Here is a 7,341-nt window from a genome sequence, read left to right on the forward strand (position 1 = left end):
GAATTTGATCGAATTGTCGGGATTGGAAACCCTAACTTTGATAGTCGAAAACGCGCTAAAACGCACTTTTGTGTGCTCGCATGTGTGAAAGTACGTGTGCTAGTCTGTGTGTACGTGTCCTTTCGTGTATGTGTGCACGTGTATGCTAGAATTTGTGTGTGATGTCATGTTCGAACAGGCTCACTTTTCTAGGCTAAAACGCGCTGTCGTTATTTTCAATTTTTGTGTGACTATATTAACTACGTGAAAAGTTTGCTTAAGGGAGTATGTCGAACAGGCCAACTTTGATAGTCGAAAACGCGCTAAAACGAACTTTCTTTCGTGTGCTGTCCGTGTGTCTTTGTATAGTATAATCCCGACCTTTCCTTTATTTCAAGATTAAAAATGCACCTAACAAAGGGTGCCACGAGGGGTGATTTTGATATTCTTAGCTCTAATATCCAACAACCGAAGAACTAGTGATGATACATAGTAAGTAAGTGTGGGCTCTGCGAACCTAGCGACGTTCTTTCTCATCAATTAGTGTGGTGCAAGTGGGACTCTTTGAATACTTAGCTCAACTTACTGTTATGAGCCTGCGAACCTAGACTATCTAGCCCAAGTGGCTAGACCAATAATCAGTAGCTGACATGTGTCTAGGCCAGAGTAGCGGATATTTCTAAGGGATGGTAGAACAGTACTGGCATTATTGCATTGCGGCCAAGTAGCCGCAGATATATATTTGCAGAGTCTCGCTGCTCTCATTCTATGCTTTCGTCTTCTGGTCAGTCCATTCAGTTATGTCTCTTTATGGGAACTATGGTAAGGTTCATGGAACCAATAGCTATTGTAAGGGTCTGAGAGTGGATGTGAAAGAATGTAATGTGTCTTCGCTGACCTTTCTTATTAAGGAGCGAAGGAAGCATCTGATCTCTCTCGCTTGAATCCACCCTCTCTTCTTCTTTCCACTCATGTTCTGTTCAATCTTGATTTTTGAACTCATATAAGTGTTTGTAAGGTGGACTGTAGAGTTGGCTTTCTCGGACTGTTGAGTCATGCTCATCAAGCACAGTTAAAAGTAGTCTGGGTAGGAAGGGATGGTGCTGAAAGGACAGAATCAAGGGCAAGAGTGAGTTTAGACAGGCGAAGAGAACCCGGTGAACAAGAGAGAAATGAAAGGGAGAAGAGGAAGAGTACGAAGGTAGAATGTACGGAAGCTGCTGTAATGCGATTCAAGGCTAACTGTAATGTAAGTAGTCTCTCTTACCTTTATTAAGGTAGGTGGGAACCAAAGCAGCTAATTTACGGTCATTACTTGCTGGTCTGGCTAGGAGCTTGGAATGAATTTAGTGCTTTAGCGAAGCCGGGACTCTCTTTGACGGACCACCGGGCACTAATGCCTTGCACACATGCGTCAAGGTATGAATTGAACTATATACTAGGCACCGAGACCAAGTTCTTATTCATTGACAGCTGCTGGCTCACTACCTAAGTTCACTAAGTCCGGTATAGGTCTTGCTTGGAGAGTGCATTCCCTACAGGAAGTAGACGCGAGAGCTCTTCGGGACCCCCTCTGATTCTGAGCAAGCACCCAGCATTTGAGCTATGACTTCTCTCTGTCCCCGTCCACATAAGGCTTTGATCTGACTATAGTATAGAACGAATAATATTCTTTGTTCAGCAAGAGGCATGGTTCGGAGGAAGAGCCCACCTAGAACTACCGCATCTGACTCTGCTTCGGTTGAAGCCAGCTCCAGACTCCCAGGGACTCTCTTCACTTCCATAGTATCTGCATCTTCTGAGCTTTCTTGCAGGGCTCCAGTTAACTTTCGGGTTTCAGAGCTCATTTGGACCTCGGGCATCAAGTGGGTCAGAGCCAAGGAGGACAAATGATACTTATTGTCCTCAAGAGAGAATCAAAAGACTCCTAATGAGGGATAAAGAAAGAGACCCAATACAATATAAGTCGGGCATAGGCCATGAAAGATTGGTTCAAGACCAGCTGATTCAGCCCCGGCACCAGCTAAGGCCTCAGTCCTATCTGGCACTAGCAGATGAGCGATAGACCTCTCCCTCTGTATTGCTTTCTTCTCAAAACCCGGAAAGAAAGGTGATAGTGACGGTGGAGATAGAGATCAACTCTTTCCCTGACTGGAGATCAATCCCTAGGTCGCAAGCAAGAATCTCAATCTATCTATCTCTTCTCATTTTCATATCATACAAGTAGAAGTAGCTCAGCCATCAGTCCTCTGTAGCGGATGCAGTTGGCTTGAGTTAGTTCTTAAGGTGGCCCCTGTGCTAGCTCGCCTATCCCGTCCTAGGAGGAAGAAGTAGTATGAGTGTAGTTCCACGTCGCTATCGCCCAAACTTATGTTTATTTTATGGCCTTGCATCTACACCAGCTTCACAGAAAGATCAAGCCTCTTAGGAACCTTTGAAGATATCCAAGATGTCCTTCGGGCTTGAATAGCACGAGTCTTCGCACCCTTTTATCAGACTTGGGTTCCGTTAATAAATCTCTACGTTCTGGCTGCTTTAGTAAAGCATATCTGAGGGCGCCTAAAAGAAATATATATACGATGATCTACATTCAAATTTGATAGGGAGACTTCTCATTTTTTCGTGCCCTTCAGTTCAGTAATTAAGAGCTGCTAAATGGGACTCCCACTTCCATTAGGGAGGTCGAAGTCAATAATCCCGGGATCCTTCGACTGGTCCCTATGAAATGCGTAGAATTAGAGGTCCGAGAACAACACTCAAGAGCCTAATTCACCAGCCTGTGGCATATTCTAAAAGGGAAGTACGAATTATTTTCTTGTAGTGTAGGCATGAAGAGAGCGCCCTCTCCTATCTTGTAAAAGAGGCTCCTGACGGCTTCACGATGCCAATAAAGTGTCAAATTAAGCACGCTATCATGGAGTAATGTTTATATGTTCAAATGGTTATTTTCTAATTACACAAATGGGGCAATACTGAGTTTGATCCGTGTGGAATCCACAGATGATATCCTTTTTAGCCAGCTTTCTTAACCCGGGCAGCACTACTAATCTAATAGTGAACATGCCTCGAGAGTATCCAAATTGTCTACCTGGCACCCGGGACAGAAGGGAATAAGATTCGGAGGCTCAGAACTAGATAGCGAGAAGGAATATTTTCAGGAGTTAGGCCTCGATTGATGGTTCCACTGCTTTATATGAGACAATTTCACTGGTGAAAGAATCAGAAGTTCAGTTGTAAGGTCAGGCCACTTAGGTTTAACCCTCGCATCTTATATTAGAAAGAGTTGGGAAAGAGATTGCTGACAACTGAACCAGTCAGTCAGTGGGCGCCTGGCCAAGGGAAAATGAGAACTCAAGGAAGAGCGCTTGATATCCTCTTTGAAGAGAAGGATCTGCCTCGGTCTCTCAATTCTTATCGTCCACTGGACTCTAGCCCTTGGAAGCCTCCTCCAAGAAGAGACACTGCCACCTAACTAGGAACTGAGAGAAGAAATACGCAAGGGGAACTGAGAGAAGAAAGATGTGCTCCGATTCCGCCTTCCCACACTGTTTAATTAGTGCCACACAGATTCTCAACAAAGACTCTCTACAAAGCAGAGATCTTCCGACCTCCACAAATCACTCCCGATCCCAAACCTGGAACTCTCTTCGATCACCCCTAACCACTGAAGACTGACACCGCACTGAGAGGCCTAAGATCAGATGGAGATTGCCACTTAACCACTAGTCGGACTCGAACAGAGAGAACTCCCCCTCCTACCCATTCTACTCCCCGGCTAGAAACCTCCTGGCTAGCTCCATTCCACACACACTTAACCGCGCCTGGACTCTGAACTACTTCCCGGAAGTCCCTCCTTTCAAAATGGCCCCCCCGCGTCACTGTCGTTCGCCCCTCTCCTTTTAGGCTTTCTCCACACTGTCCATTCCGTCCCTTCTTTATTCGATGTCCTTTCCTTGCTTCGGAATTTCTATTTATTTTAGGTAAATATCTCCTTTCTATTTATTTTAGGTAAATATCTCCTTTATATTTATTTTAGGTAAATTCGGATTAGTCGTAAATAGCCCCTTTGGCTATTTCTTCTACTCAGCATAGCTGAGGTCTTTATATTATAGTAAGAGGGATTAGAACTTAATTATAGTAAGTAGGGCCTTTGGGGCTATTTATCTCCTTTCGTAAATAGCCCCTTTGGCTATTTATATGCCTCTGCGTAGCAGAGGTACTTATCTTATATTATATACAGTTAGTCTACTTAGTCGTAAATAGCCCCTTTGGCTATTTATATGCCTCTGCGTAGCCGAGGTACTTATCTTATATTATATACAGGCTGATTAGTCTACGCCAAAGGGGCTATTTATCTTCTTGGGGCAATTTCTCTCCTTTAGTCGTAAATAGCCCCTTTGGCTATTTATCTCCTTTTGCAGGCACGCAATTATACTGGTAATAATCTGCTGCGGAATTTATATTTCTTTTAGGGCCAGAAAGTTATGATTGTAAAGAACTCTTGGAATGCCCAATAGCAGCATAGTTTGAGTTATTGTCTTCAGAAGTTGTCTCTCTGCCGGCAGCTGAGCCTGCTATTGCTTTCCCTCACGAGCCCGAGTCCGGTTCTGATGTTTATAGTTCGGAGAAAGCTGCTCCCTTCATTCCTCTCCGTCGTACCGGTAGAGAGAGTCAATTCCAAGTCGGATTCTTAAGCTAACACGTTTACGCCGGCCTCCTCTTCTTCTTAAAACGTTGTTGTGCGATTGGGTTTGCTACAGATAAAGACTCTTTCCTCGTGGGCGTTCATAAGCTTCTTTCGTCTTTCTTACTTAAACATAGGCGTGCGTACCGTACCTTTAACCCCTTTCCGGCAGCTCTTTGTTTGTGGAATGAATCCCTTTAGAGTGCCTTCTTTAGTGTCTCTTATTGGCTGCTTTTCTTGCAGCTCTGATTCGACTCTTGTTTGAGGCTCTTTCTGAACCTGTGGCAGGGGTAGATTAAGAGTTTGTTGAATCAGACCCCTGCCCCTTCAAAGAGTAACTCGAGCTACAAGAGAGGGGCGACTGAACAGGAGAGCTCTCGCGCTTACGCGCGAGAGAGTATTCCGGCTTCTACGGACTCGTATCAGAATCCGAATTAAAGCAAACTGCTTAAGAATAGCCAAATATATAGTAAGGGCCGCGTTTTAAGAAGACTGGTCGAGCCTACCACATAATTAAAAGAAGAAGTGTTCGTCCCGGCGAACGCGAATCAAGGAGCGAGTGATAACGACGCGTTGGAAGGCGCTATATTTAATTCTTTTTCTTTCGACTGCTGCTGCATCAGGTGTTCCTGGGTTATTATCACTCGTGCCGGGCCCTGCTTATAAGAGTATGTATCTTGTCCCGACACCTGCTTCTTATAGTAATTGGTTTCCTTAGTTCCTATCCCGGTTGGGTGAGCCCTCAGCATAATATTTGTAATTTGTCTTCGTCCCTATCACTTAGTCTTTCCATTCACCAACTTAGGAGACGAATTTGGAAGACGTCGTTATCACAATAATTCGTTCCTAACAAAAAAACACTCTCTCTCTATCTTTATACTCCCTAAATAATTACTACAAAACTTGCGATCCCAGCAGATTATTACCAGTATAGTTGCTAACATGGCAAAAAATAGTTATTAAAAACGTAGAACCCGTCGTTATCACTCGGAATTTATTTTATTTTAGGGTTATATTATATACAGGCTCAGTCGGCCCTTACGGATGCCGTGGGGTTTTCAGTTCACCGATACGAGTTTGAAGACATCCGGATATGAGACTCAAGCTGTTCGGGATTTGAGAAGTATTGTTATTTTTGGCCTAGAAGCAAAGCAGCCTAAGCAGCCGGGAATAACTATTTTAACTCGACGGGCACGGGACTCAACTGCAGCCTATATGGCAACAACGTTTTCACTCTTTTCATGGAATCTCTTTATCTCTTTATCTTTCCCGTACCCATCCGGTCTCCTTTACCCCACCTACTGGAGGGTCAGGAACGTATTCGGGTCAGGAACCTATTATATACAAGATTTTTATGTACCTCACCGTTATTCAACAACTGAGCTAGCAACGGGTAAACTTGATTCCAAATCAGAGTCCCGCTCCTATCCCCAAGCAAGAGTCGTGAATGGTGTAAGTTTCATTTTGAGTACGCTACTGGGATTGTTGTATATAAGAAACTGGTGCCCGACCCCCCTTCCGAGCCTCCTATCTTTATTGATTCGCTTATACAGACGAGGGACAGACTATTAACTAAAGATATCCGGACTCCTCCTGATGAGGTTTTTCATAACATCCCTACTGATGGGATGGATGAATTTGGCCTCCTCAGGCCGATGAAGGATTTTCTTGAATGGTCATGTCTAAGAGCATGGGTTCAGCAGTGGCTAGAGTACCTTCATTGGTACTCAAAAGTAGCTCTCTCTATCCTTCGGTGACCATCGACGAATTGCGTTAGTATCCCACTGTCCAGTGCAACTGGGAACCACTTAAGCTTGCGTTGGTGCGGGGTGGCTTTCAAGCTGTACGACGTGGTTTCCTCGAAAGGGTTAGACTACCAGGTACCTATCCTGGAGCCTTTGCCTTTGCATGGAGTTGGTGGGGTCATGATCGATCCCGATGGTACTGTGGTGGGGTACCTCCCCATCATAGGTTGAGAGGGTGTCCACCTTGTCATCAGCAGCCCGGAATAGAGTAAATAATCTGTTTGGGCGTAGTCGGCTCGGGGAAAAGCGGTAGATTTTATCAGGTAAAGGCTGAACTTCTTTCGTAGCAGGTCCACCAAGATCAGACGTCACGTGGCATGATACGATAGAAGGGGTCGACTTTCACCTCTCTTAGGGGAGAAAGCACAAAGAATTTCTCAGTCTAAATTGACTATATTAGGGGCGATTAGATGGAGTCAATGCTCATTCTTTTTTCAGTCGAGAGAATGAGATTGGGCTCGAAACAGGAAAGCCCGGGGCCGAGTGCAACGACGCGGAGAAAGAAAAAAAACAGAAACGAAAAACTATATAAACCCCAACTAACAAAACAATCGATCTCCCAAACAAATCCTTTGACCCTTGAGCGCTTCTGCCCCGAAACTCAAAGAAAGAGAAAAAAGACCCGAACTTATATTATAGGATTAAAAACAAAGAATCCACTCAATATTAAGCCCTTGAGCGCTTCAGCCCCTCATTATTCTTATCTAGTGCGCGACCCTACAAAGAAAATATATCCATCGAAAAAAAGAATCCATGTGTTAAGCATATGGCAATCACCTTATCTCAAAACTGAAATAGCACTCAAGACTTATTCGAGCATTTATTCAATAATTGATCTTTCACAGCTGCAGATTCCCGGCTCGGGCAGGTAAC

This window comes from Curcuma longa, unplaced genomic scaffold (genome assembly GCF_044706935.1).
Source record: "Curcuma longa cultivar G26 ecotype Majalengka, Jawa Barat unplaced genomic scaffold, ITB_CL_G26_1.1 contig_24497, whole genome shotgun sequence".
Taxonomy (NCBI): Eukaryota; Viridiplantae; Streptophyta; class Magnoliopsida; order Zingiberales; family Zingiberaceae; genus Curcuma; species Curcuma longa.